At 41.1% G+C, this 26,777-nt stretch overlaps 1 protein-coding gene across 1 annotated transcript in view; it reads left to right on the plus strand.

Moving 5' to 3' along the window:
* Positions 1–229: 229 nt before the first annotated feature.
* Positions 230–26,777, plus strand: part of tead1b (TEA domain family member 1b) — a 93,799-nt gene continuing 67,251 nt past the window's right edge. Inside the window, 2 exon segments of the mRNA XM_037545180.1 lie at positions 230–416; positions 839–963. The gene's annotated coding sequence lies outside the window, so the exon portion shown is untranslated.

Raw genomic sequence — 26,777 nt, forward strand, 5'->3', positions numbered from 1 at the left:
AAGATGATTTAATCTTTACAAAAAAAATTTACGCTGATTTTTATGAAAAACAGACTTTGCCGCGCTCCCATTGGGCGGCGACGAGACCGACGTTTCCCGTGACGTCGCCCTGCCCAGGTCGGGCCCCGCCCCTCCCCGCCCCGTGGCCGCCCGCTGACTGTGCGGTGACGTCACCCGGGCTCCGCCCCCGCGCAGCCGTCGCGCTCGCGTTCATTTCATTCCAGCTCTCATTCCGCGCATTCTTCGCATCTCTCGCGCTGCGTCGCCGCCTCACGCTCACATTCCCGGCCGGCCCAGAAACCCCGAGAATAACTTTACACAGTTTACAAAAAAAGAAAAAAATAATAATACATTAAAAAATCACGAAATCAAAGGGGGGCGAATTAAAAATTTTGTTAGCAGTTTCGGACGTTAAGGTAAGTTTATAGGAAATGAGCGTAAAGATGTGCAAAATGTGTTTATTGTCAGCAATTTTATCGTTGAGGCTGCACTTTGTGGCGGAATAAAGACGCTATCACACCAGAGCCTCTCAGAAAGTGTGGACCGAGTTGGCCTCTGCCTGTGTTTTCTCGACGCTGTTGCAACAGGGCGCTTTCACTTCAGCGCGCTGCCTCGCCGCTGCCTCGCCGCTGCGCCGCGAAAATCTTTCACATTTTTCACATTTTTTCGTATAGAAGGCCGAGCTGGCGCGGCGCTGCTCCGCAGTAAAGCTCGGCGCGGTCAGGCGAGGAGCAGCGCTCGTCGTTCCGGGGACGTTTCGGATGTGAATGATTGCATAGAATGAGAATTTTGGACAAGATGACGGAGCCAAATGTTGCTCTTCTTCTCTCCTCCGTAGTTCGCTCCTCCACCGGGAGTTGCAGATCGAGCTGGAACATTTTCGAAGTGGAGCGAAAACACGGCTCGGGGAGACTTGTTGCTCTCGCATCTGCGGCGTTTTCCTCTCCGTTTGAAACCTCCACCGTAAGTACACGTTTGTGCTTCTTTTAAATGGTTATTTTCTGTCCGTTTTTCCCCCAGCTCGGATTTTTCGCATTCCTTCCGCTCCGTTTCGAAGCGGACATGCTGTAAAATACCGGGATGAGATGAGATTTATTTCTTTATTTATTTCTCATCTGCCTTTTCTCGGGATGTTAGCCTTCGGTGGGCGCTTTTCTCCAAACTTCCTTCCAACTTCTTGCCGAATCTGTTGCGTTTGAAAGCTGGTTCTAGCCTAGTTACGCTAACTAACCTATTAACTATTCCAACTTTACGCGAATAGCTAACGTTAACGCTGCCTTGTTTACCTTTGCTTACGTTGTTTTCAGGCTGTTTTTAAGTCTCGCCGTTAGCCCAACAAACCAGTTAGGCTTTTTTACAGTAGCGGTAAGTTCGGGAATAACGCTGAAGTTGGCTTCTTATTCCCGAGCTTCTTGTTCGAATGTGTCCGTTCCACCTTAAATCCTGCAGCAGTTACATGTAACTGCTACACCATTTAAGGTGGAACGGGGTAATTCGAACAACAAGCTGACTTCAGCTCCGTAAGGAATAACGTTAAACCGCTCAGCCTTCAGATTGTCGTTTCCTTTGTTGGAATTGCCCGCCTTGTTCTTGTGGAGTAATGGCGAAGATGTGGATGTTGTTGATATGTTAACTAGGTTAAGTTACTTAGGATAACGTCTAACAAAGTGAAAACCGGTGCGAATTGGCCAACAATGAGTCTTAATTTAGAAAATTCTGGAAATGTCTAGGATTTATAGAGGGCAGCATAGCAGAGCAGAGGCTATGTAACTAGCGTTAAGTTAGCACAGTGTCAGGAGGCTAAGGTTTAGGCCAGAGTCGCTAGCTTTTAACTCTGAGAGGGAAAAAGTGAGAAAGTGATGAGAGTTTTGTGCTAAGAGGACACAAATTGTCACCGGAAAGCCCCTTATCGCATATTACAAGCCCCTTGTTTTGTTTTGAGAAGTGTCTCCAAGTTGGCTTTATAGACTAGGGCAGGTAACCTAGTTCTGTAAAGCTCTTGCTAATGTTTTGCTAAATATCAGCTTTGTTTGTATCGCTACATCTTTCGGGCTTTTGGGGAACGAAACGGTGTTTTTCGAGGTTATTCACCTCGTTAGGAAGACCTTAACCGTAGTGCGCTGGTTTGAACTAAATTTAACTTTATTATTATCACACTTTAAAGTAATCAGGCTCACAAAAGCCCTTAATATCCACTGTAAGAATGCGAGCTCGTCGAATTTCAGCCGTTCCACGTCCACTCAGTACAACAGGCCACAGCCTAATCCTGCGCTTTAATGGATAAAATTGAGGTCTCTTATGGAGCTGCTGAAGAAAACATCTAGTGGAGGACTGAGCTAGACAGATTGCTGCCCAGTGCTTTTTTTCCCTGGCTGAAAACAAGTTCCACTCTTGTGCGATTTGGGAATAGACCTCTTTTCTTGCAGTTAATTATTGTCTTATATTTCACTGTGGCCTTTTTAAAAAGAGGGGCCAGCAAGACACAATGCCTTGTTTGTTTCCTCTAACTGGGCCATTATCATTTACTACAGTAAACAGATTGACTTCTATCAGACTTAACCCCTGACATGTCACGATGTTGAGAAGTAAATCTGCTTGCTGTGGGGGAAAAAGGGGGGAGCAATAGGTGCTTTGTTTCCAGCTTATGCAATGAGGAGACCTGTTGGAGCTCTGAGAGACAGGGACATTGTGTCAGGGACGCGCTGACCCCATCCTTTTGACTGTGGTCGTCCAGTTGTGTAGAAGAGACACCATCCTAATCAGAACATACAGTGTATATATGAACTTGTTGACTGGTGTCAGCCTTTGTTTTACTCAAGGGCCAGACCGCACTTGGGTGCCCATGTTTGCTTTAGGGTACAGTTGATATTTGCATATTTTACGTTTGGCTAGTAGCGTGTGGTCACATTTGCTTCATGTATTATTCCTTTTGTGAATGGCAGAGACTCTGAAGCTTTAGGCATCAAGCATATCGGATCAAAACCATGTGTCTCCAAAATTGTAACTTTCCAGGAGAAGGTAAAAACATACTCTACTTTTAATAGAAGTCAGTGGAACCAGACTTTTTCCCAGGTGGTTTTAGGTTGTTTGTTTTGGTCTGTTTATCATGAAAATTACACACAATATATAGGACTATGGGTATTTTCATATTATGTCAAAAAATGGAAAACGACAAAAATGGAGATACAAGGTTTTGTTCCGAAAGCAGCGATATATATTACTAATGCATAGAACAAGTTTTGTGTGTTTCATGGCTGTAGGCCCTGCAATCTGTGCACAAAGCAGTCTACAGGTAATTCATTTGTTGGTAGTTTGAAATCTTTTGGCTGTATGAAAGATTTGCCTGGTTGGATTAGAAAGATTTAAGGGCTTATTGGACAGAAACGTACGAGATGAGGATGTGAGTAAGGGTGAAACGATTTCAGTGGGGAAAAAAACAAACATTCATGGAAATATCCAGTGAAAGCAGATCTTGAGGATCTTTGATTTAGTAACTCGGCTATTAGTTAATCCTTAGTGTCAGTCTCCGCATATTTTATTCATGATTTTGGGGGGCTTGAAAATGAAGGCATGCTCAAGGTGTTATATGAGTGCAGGTATTTGTATTGATTAGGTCTGATAGCTTAGTTAAGAGCACTGTTTTGCACAAAGATATCGCTGCTGTCAGAAGAAACCTCGGATCTCCAAAACGGTAACTTCATAGGAGAAGGAAAAAATTTACTTTACTTGTAATGGAAGTCAATGGAACCAAACATTTTCCCCTAGTAATTTTAGGCTGTTTATTTTAATCCATTCATCATAGAACTTACAGACAATGTAAAGATCAAAAGGCATTTTCAAATGATGTCAGTAACTGAAAAACAACAAAAAATGGAGATGAGTTTTTTTTGCCTTTTCTTCCAACAACAGTGATATGACACTTTTTCTTTTCTTAACATTTAAAAAAAAAATCCAATCAGAGAAACCAGTCAAGTTGTGTTTTAACAGTGAGTTTTAATATTTTAAAAATGGTTAAAACCTGAAAATGTCTTTATGTCTATAGTTGTCAATCATTTCTCAGCCATTGTGCTAAAACGTACTCACTTGTGGTTCGAACAGCACTGATGTGCCAGCGGTGCGAGGTTGAAACCCCTGCATTGTCACTAGGCATGTGCTTTTGGGGGCTTTAATAATAAATCTGAATCAGAGGGTGGAAAAAAAGCACTTTAATTTTGATACTTTCTGTGTGAGTGGTGCTCGTCAGCGCGTCCGAGGAAGGGAAGAATGCAGTCTTTCAGTTGTGAAATGGGAAGAGAATAGGTTCCTTGCTCAGACATAGTGGATTGGGTTACCTCTGGGAATGGAGGATTGTGGGGGAATGGGAGAACACACAGAGAGACCCTATTGTCTTTCTTGTTGCTGAGCCAGGAGTGTGTGTGTGTGTGTGTGTGTTTGTGATGGGGCTGTTGAACTGCAGAAGGCAAACAGCGCCGTGTTCAAGTTAACATCTGGTTTAGACTCCATCTGCACCTGTAAGAGGGGAAAAAATGCAAATATGAACGTTTGCTCTTGCATTTAGTGCTTCGAGGATGCAGGCAGGCTAACGACCATTTGTCAACCTGCGCCTGCCCCTCAACGTCTAGGCCGGGCCATTGTTATGCCAGCAACAGGCGCTAGTGGCCATGGCACCATATGGCTCCTGTATGCTTCAGATAAGATATCTGCTCACTTAACTTATCAATGGCATTTTAATATGCTTCATATTTCAGTTGCCAACTGTTTGTGGCTCAGTATGAATTTGTCTTTGGCAAAGAGTTGCTTGTTCTTGTGCTAAATAAACCGAAGATCCACGTATGTCTACGTTCGAGTCCGGCGGTCATGTTAATGTTTGAATTTCCTCACTTTAAATCAGTTTTGTCTACAGTTTGTTTCAGGAACCATTTTATGGCACATTTTTTAACCTCACACTCAACCAGAACCTTCCAGACTTACATTCTCATCTCTTTTAACTCAACAATACCTGGGCCAGTTTGCTTTGTTTTCCATGTAATTACTAAAGAATGGTCTTCAGACTGTAATAAGCCTGAGTTTTATTCAGAGGCTTATTAATAAGTGTTTTTTTATTATTAAAAGTTTAATATAGTACTGAAATTCCTGCACGTACTGAATCCCTGTCATTAGCAGCATTTGCTCTTGGAATTTGCATAATTCAAATAATACAGGTGCCACAGTTGGTCTCAGGTGGAATCTGTAGGATAAATGGATCGATGACTTTAACTCATTGACTAGCTGCACTGCCACATTTTTAACCCAATAACCATTACTGCAGAATATGAATCTGGCTGTTGTTGTAAGCTAATGGATCGAAGCAGATTGCTTTGATAAATGAATCTTGAATTATCACTAAGCTCAGAACTGAAAGAGAACAGAGCATGAAAGTATGAGTATGAGCTGGTCTCGGTTTATTATTAATTTTTTTTCCTCTTCAGTGTTGATGCTTTTACTGACTTTTTGAATGATTTATATCCACTTAGTGAGCAGCATGGAACTGAATAGGTTTATAATGGCTGTGAGCTCCGAATGAGGGGATTCACCTCAACGAGGCATCAACATATACGAGTGACCACACATGAGCATCCTTGCCACTTTTAGAAGCAGCTAACTCGCTTTTCTCTCATCTGCGGTCACTACGGGGCAACATGAACTGCTAAACTCTGCCGGGACGGAGCCCAACACAAACAGCCACGTCCTGTCTGTTTTATTCACCCTCGACATCATTTCCTATTAGAAATTATCTGTGGTCAAACAGGAATTGGAGTGATCGCTGCGTTAAAAAAAAGTCCCTAAAAGGATGGAAAATCTAACATCCAGAGAGACCTTGGACGATACTGATTGCAAACATTGACATAATTGAAGGCTTGTATTAGACAGGAATTCCCCCCACTGCGTTGCCTATTATATTTTCGTCTGAGTTAAATCTGGTGGGTTATGGAAGGGCTGCTTTACGGAGAGCTATTCCTGTCCCTTCTCATCGGCACATTCTTCCAGCGGCACAACCAGCTGGTATAAATAAAGGACTGAACTGATCAAACGCGGTTTTACACGTACCCGCGTGTTATTCACTCTTTCCAGAAGCAAACAGAGTTTTCTGCGCTTCAGATGTCAAAACAGGCTCTTGTAGGTTTGCTGTTTTTTCGTTCCTAATACGAGATGACATGAAGATACTAACAAAGTCTGAGGGGTTTGGAGCAAATGTGTTGCGTGACTGATCCGTAAAATGAAATAATGGCATGTGAGTCTTATGTACTTGTCTTGCGTGCGTGAAGCTGCCTGTCCGCTATAACGAATAATGAATGCCGAAAAATTTTCAACTTCCTTCATATAGAATGTAACGTTCACTCAATAATAGTTTGGGGCAGCATAAAGGGAAATGAAACATGATATTTATTATTGGTTAATGTTTTTCCTTGGACTGCTAATATTATCTTTCTGTGCATCATAAAGTACATCAAAAATTAACATTTTCTGGCAGAAAAAAAGTCTCCACTAGCCTTGGGCTGTACATAGCTGATACTATGCTAATTATCCGTCTTTTGTTCTCTTTTATATGTCAGAAAATGATTTTATTTATTTATTGCTTCACCTTTATTCATCCTATCCCTTTCTACAGCTGTTCTAATCTATGGCTGCCTCAGAAACGTGTACAACAGAACAGATGCACTTAAAATAGTCTTTACAAACTGAGTAATTAACTCCACTTAGAAAGATTATAACAGATTTTTAGTGTAGCAAAGAATGCTGGGGGAATATGCAGATTAAACCAAGAAACTCAGAGATTTGCTCTCTAGTAATATGAACGGTGATTTTGGCGATATTTTGGCTTCCAACCAAACAAATGCAGAGAACCCCTGGTTCTTAACAGTGTTGCATGCTGGCGGTGCAGATTATTCAAGTAATATTAGAAGCTAGAACAGATGGTAATTATATGGTAATTATATTACTAGGGACAATGCAAGCTATACTGTAAGGCTCTGTACTGCACAAATGTTATGCCTCGTAACCGAATATGGATTATGATGACATTGTTTATCGTGATAATTCTGCAGACTGTAATCGTTCATCTTAATTTACATGATCGTCAAAGCTTAGTCAAGATTAGTAGAATTAGAAGTAAACAAAAGTGTTGTCTTTTAAATGATGTAGTTTGGTAAATGATGATCTAACAAAGTAGAAAGATTTTAAATCCAGGGTGACTTTAGTGCGTTCAGTCACCAGTGCTGGTGCTCTGGTATCTCTCAAGTTCACACCTGAGCTGCTTTTTTGAAGCAGTCGTATCACGATTGACTTTTAAAACATAAGAGCGGAGCCATTTGTACTGAGAGCTGGAAGCCTAATTCAGTTTTTAAGGGCACACTTGTATGTAACCCTCTGTAACCCTCTCAGGGCTGACATTTGTGTAGGAAATCCAACTGATACAAATGCAGATTATTAGACATGATCAAGTTAGACTCCGGAGCTATTTGTCCTGTGGTGCTTGCGGGAAAAATCAATCAGTCTGGGTTCCTTTGCCATTGTATTGTGGCGTTAAGATGGTCTTAAAGCTAATCTGACAGGCATTCTGTTTGTTTCTGAGTGCTCTTTAATCCAGGGCTGAACGTTTTTAAATATCTAATTGCGATTATTCCGACTAATATTACTGCAATTTAAATTGCGGTATTTCATAAATGGAGATTCAAGCCTGATTTATTTTGCCCAAGATGACCAGAACATCCATCTTCTTTGGCCTGAGGCTCGACCCCTAAACGTAGTGTGTCAAACTGCCAGTAAGCTGTGGTTGTGATGTCACAACACATGGAGCTTTGCTTGCTTCTTTTTGGTCTAACTCATCTATAGGCATTTTCCAAACTCTTATTAGGTTCAGTTTGCCCTCTTAAAACAATGTTTTTGCTAATGCACACACTTAAATCGATGTTTTTTTAAGGGTTATTTAGCAAAGACAGTGGTTCTATGTAGAACCATGAACACTCAAAGAACCTTTTGCATGTTTAAATGGTTCTTTGCATGGTAAAATGGTTCAGATTAATGGAGAATGTGTTATATATGGTTCCATATAGAACCTTTTTGAAAGGAGTTCCTCTGTAGGACCAAAATGTTCTTCTGTTGTTGTAAGCTTAACATCAAACAAGTAACAGTGTAACAATTGCACAACCCTTTTTGATGCTATAGAGAACCACATTCTCCAATCTGAAGAACCATTTCACCATGCAAAGAACTTTCTATGCATGCAAATGGATCTGAGTGTTTGTGGTTCTGTATGGAACTGTCTTTACTAAAGGACCATCGGTAACACTTTACTGTAGGGTACCTGTCATAAGGCGACATGACATGCACATAAGCTTGTCATGACAACTGAAATAACCCTACATAATTGTTTATAAATGCTTATTCCAATCGGCATCATCTGTCATAAAGGCTGCTTTCGCTAACTGGCACATGTAACCTTTATAACGAATGACGCCTATTGGAACAAGTATTAGTTAACATTTATGTAGGTCTACATCAGTTGTCATGACAAGCTCGAGTAAGTGTAACATAGCCTTAAGCCTTAAGTGTTTCCAGACCATCTTTTTAAGACCCTTGAAGAACTCTTATTTGGTAACACTTCATTTGAAGGCTGCCTGCCTACAGATGTCATAACACATGTATAAGTTTTGATTTATGTACTCATACAGGAGTGGTTGAGTGTTTATAAACAGCTTATGCCATGAATCACATATCACATAAGGGTAATAGATATTTATTCCTTTCGTAACACCTTAAAACTGAATTTTGTACTTAGTGTTATAGTGTTATAACAGTGTTATAAATGAAACATGCTTCATAAAACTTATCTTGCGATTAATAACAAAGTTGTTCATAAATACTTGCTTTATAAATGTATTATTCAGTGCTTATTCATGTGACAAAGTTCTTATGTAAGTAGCCTTCAAATGAAGCGATACCCTATATTTAAAGAGTGTAGGCTTTAATTAAAGAAAACTGCAGCTCTTGTGATTTGAAAATTGCGCTGCCTTAAATCAGATTTTGATATAAAAACGATGAATCTTTCAGCCCTGCTCTGGTGTCTGTGTAGCCCGTTTAAATCCGTTGTTAATACGGAGGCTGTCTGAGCGCAGAGACCCTAGAAATGTATTTATGAAACAGAGAGAAGGTTCTCCAGTCTCTACAGTAATTCTATGCCAAGGTAAGCAGTTTATACAGATGTGATTTTTAAAGAAGTGGTAAAAACTGTTCTCTCTCAGGCAAATGAATGATTTAGATATTTAGCCTAATTGAGCACTGATTAAAAAGAATTGGGCTAATAGTAGGCATCAGACATCAGGGATGCTGAATGTGGTTCTTTGCACATCTTGGTAATTTGTCACAGAAGCTTGAATAGAAATGTGCTCGGAATGTACTTTTCGGATTTTCAGGATTTCTAAGAATTCCTTCATCCCTTCTTGTTGTGTCAGATATTTTATCGCTGTTTTTTAAAATGAAAACCTTATGTGTCTGATCGTGTTTAGGCTTGATTCTTCTTTTTACTTTACCCCTTGTCTTCGAGTGTCACCCTAATCCCGTGGAACTGAGTTACAAGGTGTAGTGGTTGAAATCTTGTCCTATGAAATGGGACCCTCAAAAAAAAAAAAACAAACAAAAAAAATGGCTTCATTGACAGTGACTAGCGCTGCCCCATATTCTTCAGTGATGTGAAGCTGAAGTCGGGTAAGACTCATTTAGAATTTTACCGTAAAGTCAGATGTTCTCCAGCTTCTTGTTCGAATTTTCCCGTTCCACCTTAATGGTGCAGCAGTTCCATTCTGGTGCTTCAGGCGTCAGAACTGCTGGAATATTTAAGGTGGAACGGAAAAGTTAGCTAATTAGCTACCAGGACATTAGCATGCTATTTGTGCTTGTTATGAATAAACATCCATACAATACACTGAAACCATATTAAACTAAGATAATACAGTGGTTATCGTAACTTTTTGACAGAGACAATTCTCAAATTTGTGGGGTTGTTTGGTTTCTTGTTCGGCCATCCGGTTGTTTTTTCTTTTTAAAATTTTTTTATAACACTGTTATAAAATCTCCGTCTCTTAAAAATCTCCGTTTGGAGGGCCGTGTATCCCTAACACTTCGCTCTACCCCTCGATCTTATCAAAAATTGGGACCCCCTAACCCTAGACATGAGCATGGAAAACAGAGGGCTAATGGCTAAGGGGTGGGGGAGGAAATGAGACTGGGCCTAAGTCTATTTCTAATACTCTTAACAGCATTTGGAATGATGTCATAGCTTGTAAAGAACCGTTTCATGAACAGGGTGCATTGTTACATGCCCTCTCCCCTCTATAGGTGGTGTGTGAGTACTTATCAGTCTGTTATCTGTTAGTGAGTGACCTGAGGAGAACTGTGTCTCATAGGGAATTTGTAAGTATGACCTCCCGCTTGGTAGTTATAGCAAAGCTTTAATGCAGCTGAGCTTGATTGCCACCAAAAGGAGAAACTGGCTTGAAGCCACTGACGTCACCTAAGTAAATGCGCTTCAAAACAGCAGCTATAAAACGGCTGCAAACTGCTGAGTGCACTTTGGCCTTGGAGACCTTTTTTTTGCTGTGGTAATTCACCTACTGCTCTAAAATACATAATTAAAAAACAGTACTTGCTCTATTGGTTAATGTGAATTTGTCCGTCAGACACATAATCGTGCATGACTTAATGCGTTCGACTCCAGTAAGTTTTATATGTCTACCAAGTTTGGGAATTTCAAGATCACTTTAGTTAGAACTTTTCCGGCAATCATTAGAAAATTATGAGAATTATGTGCCCATTTTAGAGGCTTTCGGTTCGACTCCACAACCAGAGGAGAGTTCTGCTGCTGCCTTGAAACACATTTAGAGTGGCTGTTCTAGCATGTTGTAATTAAAACCAGATGGAAGTCTCGGGCTTAGATTTTTAAGGAACAAATGAATGTTTTTAATACAAATGGTTTGCTAACCACTTACTGAGAAAACAGTCATTCGGACGGAGCTGCGGTACAGTTGCGATGAGCGGTGTTATTGTTGTCCTCCGGTATCCGCGCACCTTAAAAGATTGCGTTTGATAAGTTTATGTTTAGACAAAGCTCTTCCCCAAGCAGACGCACATGAAAAGCAATATCTAATCCATGAATCATTAGATGAGTCAGTTCCTGAAGCTGCCATAAACCTCGGAGTTCTTGGCCACAGCTGAAAGCAGGAAATCCAGGCTTCAATAACTTCCTTTCCCAGCGCTGGCCGTGGCCATGCTGGTGGTTAGTGTGTGCTGCTCCGAACTAGCAATAGGAAGATGTACGCCCGCGGAACAAAGACATTCACTCACTTCATTTACTGAAACTGTTCATAATTTGTGGTCTGCATTCAAACGTCGAGCGTCCGGGCTCTCTGGCACCGTATTCCCTGCTCCTCCGTCGCAATAAATCCCCACCAGGCCTTTCATTAATGGCCGCGGCATTGTTTTCATGGCCGCCCCAGTCCAGGCAGACTCCCCCTGCCCCAGAGCTGGCCTGGATTTAGCGGACGCAGATACGGGCTGGATGCTAGCTCTGAGCATTAGTATGCTGAGTGCGCCTGTTGAACGAGTTTGAACTCTCGCTACAGTGCAGCCCCAGCTTTGTAAACACTGCCACGCTGATTCAACACCGCATGCAAATACTAAGAGCCCATATGCGGAGAGATCCAGATTTTGTATGTGTGTATGATATACAGTGCTACACAAATCTACACAAAGAGATGCTTTGGCAACACTTTTTTGGGAAAAGAGTAGAGACATTTTCTGTTGACCACTGTTTAGAGTGAGTTGGTTTGGTGTGGTTGGATGCAGTAGCATGTTCAGGAGTAGTTACAGTCCTATGCAGAAGTTTGAACCTCACATTTTTTATTGATTTTCTACTTGAAAATAAGTTTCATTTTATCTTTATTTAATCATGGTAGTCACAACGAGATTAAAAATCTCTTTTACAAGTGAGCCCTGGCATACAAAATAATCAACAAAGAAACACAACCACAGCCAACAGAATCAAATCAGGGTTAAAACCAAATTAAAAGCAAGAAAAAACAGCGATACAGCTCTTTAACAGTCATCTGAAATTCACTCAAGGAAATAAACGGCCCCAATTTCAAATGTTTTTGCAGATCATTGCATGCAGATGAGGCTCTGTAACTAAAAGCTGGCTTGCCATATTCAGGCCGTACTATCGGAACATCCAGCTGAATATAACTCCTAGAACGTAAAATGTATCAAGACTTATTTGTTGATATGATAGCAGACCAATATGATGGAAGCTGACCAAGTATTGCTTTGTAGACAAAAATTATCCAGTGAATTTTTCTTTGGACTGAAAGTGAAGGTCATCCAACCATTTCATAAAGTTAACACGTCCTGCACAGAGAACAGACCTAAATATGACTTTTTGTCTGCAAATTTTAATGCACAGTTTCAGTTTGCTGTGTTTAATGTATTAGAAAAAAGTGCCATAACTTTTGCACAGCTCATGTTTTTCCCCAATACATTGAACTGACTGAATAAACAGTAATTCTGTATTAATATGTGCAGCAGAGGATGTGTACTCATATATATATATATATATATAATATAAAACTTTCGCACAGTCCCCAGTGTGTGTGTATGTATGTGTATATATATATATATATATATATATATATATATATATATATATATATATATATACACACACACACACACACACAGTGCTGTGCGAAAGTTTTAGACATCTAAGCAAATTTTTTAACCATTTACCTCAGCAGTGAGTTTATCACAGTATACATTAGAATAAAGTCATATTCATAATTCTAATAAACATAAAAACAATAAAAAGTAGCAAGAATTTCTTGGGTCCATATTTTTCCTTGACACCTTCACAGGCACCACAGAGACTTGTTAATATCATCAATTACAGCATGAGCTCAATTTAATGAAGCACTGATTGGTCAAACCAGGAGAAGCTTTTTCAGTACATATCATACTGGGCTTCCTCGAGGACTACACAAATAAATAGATTTTGAAAATGTGTCTTGGGTGCCTAAGACTTTCGCACAGTACTGTGTGTATATAAAACTTACGGTTTATAATATTTATAATCAACAAAACATAGTTTGCCTGGAGCGGCCAAACCTTTGCACACGACTGTATGTTGAATGACATTTTTGAATGTATGGACTAAAAAAACTGAAAAAAAATGTATGCATGTATGTGTGGATTAAAAAACTATTTCTATGTATTTTTTTATAACTGAGTAAAGTATTACTACAAAAGGAAACCAGTATAACTCATTGTAGAACTGGCTTACATTAGAAAATGTATTTTTAACTTACCTATTCAATATGATATTAAATTGGATTTCCACTGGCTGCATAATTATTGTTAAGTAGTTAGTCATTCGGGGTGGGTTGTTCGGAATGCTGTCGAGTCAGAATTCTTTACGGTGGTGAAAAGAACCAAACATCTGGAGTGTTTAATGCCACTAAAACCTATATCACAGAGCGCTGTTTACCTGAAGTGGTTGTGAATATGCCTTAATATCATCAGTATTAAATATTGCTGTTGTTGGATCTCCAATATGGTAACTTTACAGGAGAAGGAAAAAAACTTTTTTATAGAATAGAATCAGATGTTTTTCCAAGTCATTTTGGGATATTTCTGTTTGTCCATTCATCATGGAATTGCCATACAGTGTAAAGGGCAACAGGTTTTTTTGAATTATGTTAAAAACTGAAAAAACTAAACAAAAATGGAGATGCAACGTTTTCTTGTGTCAGCAGCGATATGATAGCTCAGAAGACATGCATAGGTTTGCTGGTCATCTTGGGTAGTAAATAAAATGTCTATATTAGTGTTGGAGACGTTGCAACCCATGGTTCCCATCACCACCACTGCAGAGAAAATCCCTGCTTTAGTAGCTTCTATAGAAGAACAAATGGCAGTTTTTACATAACATGACTCTATCATGTCCTGCCATGGATTCATCAGGACGTTTCCATGGAGTTGGATGGAAGCATCTCGTCTGGCCTTGCTGTGTCACATGGAACCTCCACAGCAGCGCATGGCAAACAGTGCCATTTAGCGCTTCAGTGGGAAGAGGCGGTTTATGGCAGGTGGAGGATCGTGCCGAAGAGACATGGAGGAACTTGTGAAATGCAGATGTCCTCCCTACTCATCGCTGCCATTCGGAGGCTTATGGTGCTGTTCTGTCTCTCATAACACATCTCTCATAAGCGAGATCACTTATCTGCCTCCCTGCTTATTTACAGCTTTAATTTCCTGTGCTGCTTCTGCTCCGCCTCTTTGTGGCATTGTGTAATAGCCACGCGAGGCCATGCTGGAATGTGTTGCATGTTTCTGGCAGGCGTGCTTTTTTAAATCTCCAAAGTTTAGAGTTATTACTCTCATTTAGTATTTAAATGTCATTATGTAATTACTTGTTTAAGTGTGTTGGGTAGTTTATTTACATTCTGTATTGACAAGCCTGAAGCTGCAGTTCTGCCTTTTTTATGTTTGGATGTCTACAAATGACAAAAATGTGGGAAAATAAGAGGTGCAGATGACAATAACTTCATATCAAATTCAGTGACTAATAAAATTAAAATGTCGTGCTTAACATGTTATGAAAAGATTGAAAAGCTGTGCTTTTTTTAGAATTGATAACTCCAGCTTCCAATGGTTAGAGCTCCTCAAAGTACTAACCATGATATGGCCTGCAAGAGTTAAGAGAGCTGCCTCAATTCTTCACGAGTGACCATGTGATAACAATTCTTCTACGCTCATTGTCCATTTCATCAGCTCCACGTACTATATAGATGCTCTTTGTAGTTCTACAGTTACAGACTGTAGTCCATCTGTTTCTCTGATACTTTGCTAGCCCCCTTTTACCCTGTTCTTCAGTGGTCTGGATCCCTATGGACCCCCACAGAGCAGGTACTATTTGGCTGGTGCATCATTCTCAGCACTGCAGTGGTGGTGGTGTGTTAGTGTGTGTTGTGCTGGTACAAATGGATAAGACACAGCAGTGCTGCTGGAGTTTTTGAACACTCACCTTCCACTCACTGTCCACTCTATTAGACACTCCTACCTTGTCAATCCACGTTGTAGATGTGAAGTCAGAGGCGACAGCTCTTCTCCTGCTGCTGTTTGTGTTGGTCATCCTTTAGTCCATCATCCGTGGTCACAGGACGCTGCCCACAGGACGCTGTTGGCTGTGTATTTTTGGCTGGTGGACTATTCTCAGTCCAGCAGTGACACTGAAGTGTTTAAAAACTCCAGCAGCACTGCTGTGTCTGATCCACTCAGACCAGCACAACACACACTAACACACCACCACCACATCAGTGTTACTGCAGTGCTGAGAATGATCCACCACCCAAAAAGGACCTGCTCTATGGGGTCCATGGGAATCCTGACCACTGAAGAACAGGATAAAGGGGGGTTAGCAAAGTCTGCAGAGAAACAGATGGACTACAGTCTGTAACTGTAGAACTACAAAGTGCACCTATATAGTAAGTGGAGCTGATAAAATGGACAATGAGCGTAGAAACAAGGAGGTGGTCATAATGTCGGTGTATATTTTTTTACACTGTTGCTTCTGGTCATTTCAGTTCTTGTCTTAGTGACTATTCTATTGTGTCAAACTCGTAATGTTGAAGTTTTAAAGTACACCCAAATCCAAAAATAGAGACCCTCCCGCTCGGCTGTGGTGGTGTAATGGGCTGAACAGTGTCCATGATTGTACCGCATCGGAGGCAGGTGGAGAAAGCTGTTTTGACAGGCCCTGTAAATCAATCCAGCGTTCTGGCCAACAGAAATTGATCCCAGAGTGGCCTATAGTAGCAGCGCCGGGCGGCAAGCTTCGGGCGACAGGCTTCGGGCCTCAGGTTTGAGTTGGATATTATCAGACGGATTCACTGCGTCCAGTCCTGTTGGTTTAAAGAGGCATGAAATAAACACTCGGCTGCTGCCAGTAGGAGAGGATCGTTGGCCGTCCACTCCATTGGACCTTTTGCTTTCTGTTTTGGGAGAACGCTCCAGATGAGCTCAATCATTCATTCACCCATCAGCGTTCAGGGCCTCAAGACGTATTCACAAAGCCAGGAAGAAAATCCAATGCAAAACAGATCAATTCTTCTCTGTTTACAGCTTGTGAATTCTCGCGGACGTCATGGACGAGGAGCTCTGAAGGCTTTGACCGTGGCACTCGTAACCTGTTTAGTTTCATTCAGACGTGTGTAGCTTCAGAAGGACAGTAATTTCAACAGTTTTTAACTTGGCATATTGAAAACAAGTAAAACATGTTAGGAAATTAAGGGAATCAATGCTTTGAATTTGTTCTGTAATATTGCACCGGATAATATTAACCGAAAAGCCGTTTTGATTATGACAGCGATTGGTCTGGGGTATTTGTTTAGAGAAAAATTGATTTGTTTGTATGAACACAAAATTATGAATAGTTTGTCTCTGAAAAATGTCCCCAAAATGATCCCGCATAGTGCTTTTTGTTTGAAAGTCTTTTCTTTGTGTATATGATACATTCCTGCATTTATGAATGCCTTATGATGACATGCACAGTGTCTGGAATCTCAGCTATGCCTCATCGCTGAGAATATGCCTAATTGGACGCCGCCTTTTTCCAAAACAAGAAGACTTTTAGAATATTTTCAGCTTTACAGCTGAAATAATTAACCAGACTCTGTAGTACGCTTATAAAACGCTCGGTGAACATTGTGTTTGGTAATTACATGGTAATTATAGTTCTCCTCTTTGAGGCCTTAACTACTGTGGGTCATTACGGAGTTGGTGAAAGCCATTCACCGAATCATTACCGCACCTTCTGAGATAATAGCACAAAAGGACTCAACACAGAAAATTACATTTCAGCCCCTCTCATCTTCTATTTCATTACCCTAGCCTTGTGTGATGGCTGAAATTGGGTCTCTTAATTTAAGGAGCCGGATTCCAGCTCGGCCTCGACCAGAGTGGTTCATGTAATCTGTCGATAAGTGTCATCTACCATAATGCCGTGTCACAGCCACGGCTCACCTCTCACTGAGGCATTCACTTGTTGCCCACTCCCCCCCTTTATCTCGCTAATAAGACCATTTCCATGGTGCCGGAGTCGGGCAGATAGGAGCACGCAATTATCTCTTAAGGTTGCAACAGTTTCCACAGGTGACATTCCTACCTCGGAGAAGCTGTGATAATTAGTGTTCGAACAGAGCCCAGCACACGAGGCTCCGGCTTTTGACAGGCTCGTGACCAGAGCCGAAGATGCGGGGAGTCTAGCCACACTCGAGTCAGCAGAGAGCCACTTATCTGGCGTGTCTGAATGGTGTTACGCTGTTGCCACAGGCTGCCGAGTCCACGCTCAAAGTTCAGGCATGAAGAGGTGTGTTACGATGACTGTGTGGTCCCCAGACTTGACTTCAAATTGGCGTAAACATGTCGTTTGTGAAAAACCAGCTTTTGTGTTGTCCTGCATTCTATTTCCTGAAGACTTAAAGCCACGATCTTAACCTCTTATTCTCTGGGGTATATTTTGGTTTGTCCATCTTTTTTTTTTGTAAAAGCCCCTCAAATTAATGTGTTTTATGATCTACACATATCGCTATATGCTTACAATTTACTGCTGAAAGCCAAAAATCTCAGACGCTCTTTGTATTATTTTATAAAAGTAATGTTTACAGAGCAGATCATTTACATTTATGGCATTTGGCTGACGCTTTTATCCAGAGCGACTTACAATTTCATCATTTTACACAGGCAGGCCAAGGTGGTGTTAGGAGTTTTGCCCAAGGACTCTTATTGGTATAGTGTAGGGTGTTTGCCCAGGTGGGGATTGAACCCCAGTCTACAGTGTAGAAGGCAGAGGTGTTAACCACTACACTATCCCAACCACGACTACACGAGATCACTGAAGAGACGCCATCTGTTCATAGTTTATAGCCCAGATTTGTGGAAAAATGGGTCGACTTTCGACTATTTCGATTATAAGGGTTTAAAATGACATCACCATCTATTTGACTGTAAAGAAGAGTTACAGCCTCATACGACGCCTACCTTCTGAATGTAGCTCATGAAATATGAAAGTTATGAAGAATATGACGAAGTGCGTTTAGGAACCACTAGTAGTCCCAAGGAGTTGAAGAGGTTAGTCTAAATGGTTCTTGGCTTGGAAACACTATTGTAAGAGAAGCCTTCAGCTTTATAGAACTATAAATGTTGGCATTGAAATCGTTGGCAGAGAATTGCTGAAAAATGATCCGTAAACCATTAGAGTGCCATTATTTTGTGTAGGTATTTGTTTCAGGACAGGAAGATGGATATTATATTTAAATATATAGAATGTGAGCGCATAATCAAGGGTGTGTTGTTGAACTGTCGGGAGAGATAGAGCGGCTTTATTGCTATATAGCCTAATTAGTCTAGAACGCTGGAAATTTTTGCACATCATTCACTGAATAGAAAATTCCTTGTGTAAGATGACAAGTTACCTGTGGCTTTAGCTCACGTCTGAAAAGGTCACCTCGATCATCTGCATCACTTTTTCAATAATAAATCTTGTTTTCACCTATGTTCATCTGCGTGATAACACAAGTGCTACCCCCTAAAAGAATAAGCCTCCAGCACCGGCCCTTTGAAATTTCTGCTTTTTATTATTCTTTATTAGATTTTGCTTTTTTTTCTTTTGTGCATTTATTAACTCTTGTGGATAATTTCAGGAAAATCAGATTTTGTCAGTAATCCGATCAACGTGTTTACATGCTCTTGAGTAATCAGGTAATGGAAACTCCACTTCTAAATGAGTCAGACAGTAATCAGATTTCTGCTTTGCAACCTGTCAGTAAACTCACAGAAGACACGGCTTAAGTGTAAGTAAACCTCAAACGTCATGCTGCGGCTCTTTTTTTAAACATCCTGCGACTTTACCTGAAAGTATAAACATACATGATCTAGAAGAGAAAAGAATATTTAAATCCTTCATTTTGTGTATGGTTTCAGCACTGCTTGTTTATTTCGGGTTCCACAGTCTCTCGGGTGAGAAAAGCGAAAGAAATCAGAGTAAGAGTTTACGTGCACTGAGAAATCTGATTACAGAGCTAAAATCCAGGTCTCTTAATTGGATTTCTAGGTCAGAGTATTGTGTTTACATGACTGTTTGCATAATCCGATTATGATTGGTTAATTGAGTGCATGTAAACATACATTTGTTTGCACTTTTTAACAGTTATCTATAAAAACAAGCAGACAAAATTCCGACTCCAAGCCAATGCCTGCTTCTGTGTAGCTATGCAACATACGTTTGTAGGTTTACCGTTACGTAAGCTACGTTAGCTTTGTAACTCAAAACCTAGACCAAAAACCTCTTAGCTTATCAACTACATTTGGTGTGAGGGGAAAACTATAAATTTGATTTGTCACAAATTATTAACAGACATAAATAAGACTATGAACTCACCTTTTTTAGCAGCCACGCGAAAGCACGCATGAGTCGTGTTTCAGAATCCATCACTGCATGTTTGTCCATATGCTCTTCAGCAGGCCTCATTTAAAGCTGTGTTTAACGCATGGAGGTGCTTTGTCTTTAAATGATGACATGGATATAATGATACCACGCAGACATATGGCTCGTATGAATGAACAAGTAAATAGAGCTTTTTTTCTCCCACAGCAGACTTTTTGATATGATTCTAATGAGCGCAGTGCAGCGCAGCGCACCGAGGTCCACTCCACCGCCATAAAGGACTCGTAGCCTGCGTAGCTAAGAGCAAAGCAGACACCACTACACAAAAGAGATGCACTAACAGAAATATTCCATTCAAATGCAAATGACCTCACATAAGAGGAGCCTTTGAGAGGACACGTTTTGTACGTCTTAATTGAGTTTTCTATCATATTATGAATTAGCATAGTGCGTTTCATGGGCTTAATCAACGAGATGGCTATAGACTTTAACTAAGTGCTTTCTGTGCTAAAGAAAAGCTTCAGGAGATATAAACTGATCTGAGATAGAAAAATCTCATTTGCTCACTTTTAGCTCAGATGTTGTTGAAAACAAAATATGGACAGCGTTCAGGCTTTATGACGGCTGGTACTACTTTTCCAAACTTTGTTGAACTCGTAGGCTGCGTTTACATAGCAGGTAAAAGTGGCCCATATCTGATTTTCTCACCAAATCCGATTTTTTTGTTTGTCTGTTCACACTATCTTTTAAACGGGATCTGTATGTGACGTCAGTCTGAACAGATCAGCTCCTAAACCGACCTGCGTGCTTCACATGGCTCGTCCAGAGGTAAACAGTCATGACAGCCAGAGAACGCCTGTCTCTCCCAGAGCTTCACTTTAGTTTTTACCAGCATTACAGGAGCGAGTTACAATGTTTGACAGCTAGACTCATCAGACATAGTGTGTTCGAGTTTGCCGTAAAAAGGGCTCATTAATCGGCTACGGCTATTTCTTTGGTTCGTGTCCTTGTTAGCTGCATTAGCCTTGTAGCCCTTTCACTGAGCTCTAAATACTGTGCAAAACCTGAACTTTAAAACTTTAATCTGTCGTAGGAAGGCAGGCTTTTTTCGCCACTGTTTTAGTTTGTCAACCAGCAGTACCAGCATATCCATCTGGCTTCAAATTACGTAGTGTTAGCTTACATTTTATGACACTTGTGACTGTACGGCATTCTTATTTGTAAGCTATGACATTAAAGAGAAGTCATGATGAAAGTTCTGCATTGAGGAAGTCGTTTGATTTAATTTACATCAGGCAACATGCTTTGAGAATCTAGGTTTCCCAAATATGAAGCCTTATGGCGTTTTAAGTTAGTGTTATACTCAAGTTTGCCTGGCAAGCTGTAACCCATGTTTATGCACATGTTGGCTTTGTGAGTCACACAAAAATAAAACAGTAAAATAATGAAATATTTTTTTGGGTGGGCAAGATGATCCAAAAACTGGAAAGTCATAAACTTAAACCATGATTGCTTGGGTATACACAGTTGTGACCCTTGGGCTGGGCATTTAACTTCAGACTGCCCCAGGCTGCGCTGCTCTGCTGTTGATACTGCGCTGCTCTCAGGCTCGGCATCAGCAAAATGAAAAAATGATCTTGTAGGATTATTAAAGCATAACGTGACATTTATTAGGATTACTTCAATTCTCGGTTCTTGCAACAAGAAAAAAATCATTTGAATGTACCACAATATTAGACTAATCTTTTCTATAAAGCATGATAGGACCTCTTCCAGAAGTGCCACCCCACCAAAAATGCTCTTTCAAAGGCCTTTGCTGTCGCCACAGTGCACACCACCGAGCAAGCAGTGCAGAACTAAAGAACCTCACACCAAACATGTCTTGGCTGATCAACTACATTTAGTTTTGGGACAAATTTATGACCATATGCTTCTTATTTTCATACTTGTTCTCAGTAACGGCTTATGCGTATCCTTATGTGCCTTATGTGTACGGCATATCCTCTTCACTGCCTGCAAATACTTAAAACTGACTGAATGACTGAGATGGTTTCTCCTCCAGTCAATCGGTGTCTTGTGTTTGAGTTTATTTCTCTGACCTTGAGTGTGCTGAGGTAATGTGAAGGAGTTTTGCTCTCGCTTTCTTGCTGGCTCTCTCTCTCCCTCCCTCCCTCTCATTTTGTAACCTGCCCCATCAGTTCCTTATCATCCAAGCAGAACAGATAGCAGAAATCCTACCACTGAACACGGGCCACGCGCTGTAGCCAGTTAAGCTCCAGTGACTTTTTTATTTTTTTTGAAAAACAGATTCTAATCCCCAGTCCTGGAACTGCTGCTGGTGTGTGTGTGTGTGTGTTTGTGTGTGGGCGTATGGCAGTGAGTTGTGAAAGAGGCGTGTTGGGGCACATCCTGGCCACGATGTGCAGAGAACATTATCAGAGAGGGAGTTGGCCTCAGGAGGAGCTGAGAGTGAGCACCCCCAACACACACATACACACACAGAAGTGTTCTGAAGGTGGAGAGCAGCTCTCCTGATCATGTGGATAGTTATCTGGCAGCTGTGATGAAGGCGGTAAACTCAGTCAGCCTGTTCAAAATTTCCAGGAAGATGTTCCACACATTTTTTTTCAGTGTGGTTTTAGTACATTTAGCACTTTCTGTTTGTTTGGTACAGGGGAATTCCACCAATATTTCAAAATGTGGAGAATCTCACTCTTTATGGTGCTGGTGGTGAACCAGAGGTCACAGTGTTTACAGCACAAATATAGTCATTTTATTTACTATCCAAAACAACCAGTGAAACTACATGTGTTTTCTACACAAGTTTTGGAATATAATGCTGATAATAGTGAAATAGTAGCAAATCTGAAAAAAGAAGTTTTCTTTGGGGGCTCTTTTGTCTCAGCACCCCCTTATGTAACTCTCTGCCATGAATGCAATTAAACGATGTCTGTCATCAGGCACTGTATTCATAGCCTTTTCATATAATAACTTTCTGTGAAGTAGCTTTTAGAGGCATTGAACACTTCAGGTGTCTGGTTCCTATCACCACCACTATGAACAGTTCTTGATTAGTAATTTTTTTTTTCTAAAATAGAGCATGTCACATCAAACCAAATGACTTTACATCTTAAAAGTGTAATTATACAGGTGGAATTTCCCTTTCGGTATTAAAAATGACACAGTATCACTTTTTCTTTTCTAGTACTGGTACTAAATCTTGAATAACAACTGATATTAATAACAGTGATTTTATTTTCTTCAGAAACCACTAAATCAGGCCTTTAACTGCTCTACAGGAAGACATACACTATATTTCCAAAAGTATTCACTCACCCATCCAAATCATTGAATTCAGGTGTTCGTCACTTCCATGGCCACAGGTATATAAAACCAAGCACCTAGTCCTGCAGACTGCTTCTACAAACATTAGTGAAAGAATGGGTCGCTCTCAGGAGCTCAGTGAATTCCAGCGTGGTACCATGATACGATGCCGCCTGTGAAGTCCAGCCGTGAAATTTCCTCACTACTAAATATTCCACAGTCAACTGTGAGTGGTATTATAGCAAAGGGGACAGCAATTCAGCCACGAATTGATCGGCCATGTGAAATGACAGAGTGGGGTCAGTGGATGCTGAGGCGTATAGTGTGCAAAGGTCACCAACTTTCTGCAGAGTCAATCGCTACAGGCCTCCAAACTTCATGTGGCTTTCAGATCAGCTCAAGAACAGCGTAGAGAGCTTCATGGAATGGGTTTCCATGGCCGAGCAGCTGCATCCAGACCTTACATCACCAAGCACAATGCAAAGCGTGGAATGCAGTGGTGTAAAGCGCCGCCACTGGACTCTAGAGCAGTGGAGATTGTTCATTGCCAGGAGAATAGTACTTGTCTGACTGTATTGTGCCAAGTGTAAAGTTTGGTGGAAGGGGGATTATGGTGTGGGGTTGTTTTTCAGCAGTTGGGCTCAGCCCCTTAGTTCCAGTGAAAGGAACTCAGCACCAAGAGATTTTGGACAATTTCATGCTTCCAATTTTGTGGGAACAGTTTCGGGACGGCCCCTTCCTGTTCCAACATGACTGTGCACCAGTGCTAAAAGCAAGGTCCATAAAGACATGGATGAGTAAGTTTGGTGTGGGGTAACTTGACTGGCCTGCACAGAGTCCTGACCTCAACCTGATAGAACACCTTTAGGCTGAAATAGAGCAGAGACCAGGCCTTCTCGTACAACATCAGTGTCTGACCTCAAAAATGCGCTTCTGGAAGAATGGTCAAAAATTCCCATAAACACACTCTTAACCCTTGTGGAAAGCCTTCCCAGAAGAGTTGAAGCTGTTATAGCTGCAAAGGGTGGGCGAAATCATATTAAACCCTATGGATTAAGAATGGGATCTCACTCAATTTCATATCCATGTGATGGCAGACGACTGAATACTTTTGAACATATAGTGTATGTAGACCAAACAGGACTTATACAGAAACATAGCTGTTCTTCTGTGATATTTCAGGCTAGATTTGTTATAGATTGGATCGGATATCTTCTTTTTTCTCTGATGTCTAATTTTCTGTTTGTGATTACCCAATACCAATATTTATTTCATACTAATCTATTAAGTTGAGGTAACACTATATTATCATTATCCTGATTTAGCCCAAATTCTATGCTGTTTGGCTGTAGTGGGCAGATTTTGGGGCAGTCTAAATCGACCTTTGGGATAGTGCGTGAGGGGCACAGACTCCCTCCTGATTGAGTTTCAGACTCTGGGTGTAGTGTGTACTGGTCAAGGCTCAAAGTCTGAATTTATTCTTCTAATAGCCTCTTATGTTTCCATTTTTAGTTTATTAGAGTGTTTAGGATTACGAAATTACAGAATGTGAGCCAAAAGCTGTACTTCAGTGTCTCAATCTAATCCTCAAAAAATCATGACCATTCTTAGTCAGCATGTCTACAACAATCTTGAGTTTTTGAGGGGTGTTTGAATGAAAAAGACTTTCATGTGATCCTAACAAACGTAAACCGGGTTGTTGAAATGACGCAGGCCAGTCTTTAGCCATGCCATGTCAAGAGCTCACTGAGATAAATTGGAGTAGGCCAGTTACAATTATTACATAACCACACAATTGTTTGAGATGATTGCAGTTATTAGAGATAATCGCGGTTACTTAAGCTGACTGCAATCGTCAGATTTTAGTCATGTTATCCTGCTGCATGCAAAATTAACTCAACAAATGAATTTAATTTGCTTGGTTGAGGAAAAGCAGTTATAAGAAAGTCTGACCACTTGGCGGCCATCTTGGTAACGTCTATAGGCAGTTATTTCCAGTCAGTCGAGACCAGACTCCTATCTCTTTGAACAGGAAGAGGCATAAGAGAAATAAACATAAGCTGCTCATGTTGTTGCATATGGCTGTGTACACTGTCAAGCTTCTGACACTAAAATGTGAAGAATTATGTTTAAAATTTTGCTTAAAATTTGAACTGTAGCCAGGAGTCCAAGAGAGCACAATTGGTCTCGCTCTCTCTGGGTGGGTAGGGTGGCCCTCTGTTCTCCCCATCACTCAAGGCAAAGCTAGTCAGCGCAGGTGTCTGTTAGCTGACGTAGCGGATCTGGTGGATAGTGTTCTCCTCTGAGAGCGTTTAGCTGTCCAATAATGTTGCACGAGGAGAGCTTTTAGGAAAGTGTTTAGCTGTCCAGTGACGTTGCAGGAGGGGAATTTTGAGCAAAGTGTTTAGCTGTCCAGTGACGTTGCAGGAGGGGAATTTGAGCAAAGTGTTTAGCTGTGTAGTGACGTTGCAGGAGGAGAACTTTAAGGAAAGTGTTTAACTGTCCAGTGACGTTGCAGGAGGAGAACTTTGAGCAAAGTGTTTAGTTGTCCAGTGACGTTGCAGGAGGAGAACTTTAAGGAAAGTGTTTAGCTGTGCAGTGACGTTGCAGGAGGAGAACTTTGAGGACAGTGTTTAGCTGTCCAGTGACGTTGCAGGAGGAGAACTTTGAGGAAAGTGTTTAGTTGTCCAGTGACGTTGCAGGAGGAGAACTTTAAGGAAAGTGTTTAGCTGTGCAGTGACGTTGCAGGAGGAGAACTTTGAGGACCGTGTTTAGCTGTGCAGTGACGTTGCAGGAGGAGAACTTTGAGGAAAGTGTTTAGCTGTGCAGTGACGTTGCAGGAGGGGAATTTTGAGCAAAGTGTTTAGCTGTGCAGTGACGTTGCAGGAGGAGAACTTTGAGCAAAGTGTTTAGCTGTGCAGTGACGTTGCAGGAGGGGAATTTTGAGCAAAGTGTTTAGCTGTGCAGTGACGTTGCAGGAGGAGAACTTTGAGGAAAGTGTTTAGCTGTGCAGTGACGTTGCAGGAGGAGAACTTTAAGGACAGTGTTTAGCTGTCCAGTGACATTGCAGGAGGAGAACTTTGAGGAAAGTATTTAACTGTCCAGTGACGTTGCAGGAGGAGAACTTTAAGGAAAGTGTTTAGCTGTGCAGTGACGTTGCAGGAGGAGAACTTTGAGGACAATGTTTAGTTGTGCAGTGACGTTGCAGGAGGGGAATTTTGAGGAAAGTGTTTAGCTGTCCAGTGACATTGCAGGAGAACTTTGAGGAAAGTGTTTAGCTGTCCAGTGACATTGCAGCAGGAGAACTTTGAGCAAAGTGTTTAGCTGTGCAGTGACGTTGCAGGAGGAGAACTTTGAGGAAAGTGTTTAGCTGTCCAGTGACATTGCAGCAGGAGAACTTTGAGCAAAGTGTTTAGCTGTGCAGTGACGTTGCAGGAGGAGAACTTTGAGGAAAGTGTTTAGCTGTCCAGTGACATTGCAGGAGGAGAACTTTAAGGAAAGTGTTTAGCTGTGCAGTGACGTTGCAGGAGGGCAATTTTGAGCAAAGTGTTTAGCTGTGCAGTGACGTTGCAGGAGGAGAACTTTGAGGACAATGTTTAGTTGTGCAGTGACGTTGCAGGAGGGGAATTTTGAGGAAAGTGTTTAGCTGTGCAGTGACATTGCAGGAGAACTTTGAGGAAAGTGTTTAGCTGTCCAGTGACATTGCAGCAGGAGAACTTTGAGCAAAGTGTTTAGCTGTGCAGTGACGTTGCAGGAGGAGAACTTTGAGGAAAGTGTTTAGCTGTCCAGTGACATTGCAGGAGGAGAACTTTGAGCAAAGTGTTTAGCTGTCCAGTGACATTGCAGGAGGAGAACTTTGAGGAAAGTGTTTAGCTGTGCAGTGACGTTGCAGGAGGGCAATTTTGAGCAAAGTGTTTAGCTGTGC

The sequence above is a fragment of the Pygocentrus nattereri genome, chromosome 15 (genome assembly GCF_015220715.1).
Source record: "Pygocentrus nattereri isolate fPygNat1 chromosome 15, fPygNat1.pri, whole genome shotgun sequence".
In the NCBI taxonomy this organism is placed as follows: Eukaryota; Metazoa; Chordata; class Actinopteri; order Characiformes; family Serrasalmidae; genus Pygocentrus; species Pygocentrus nattereri.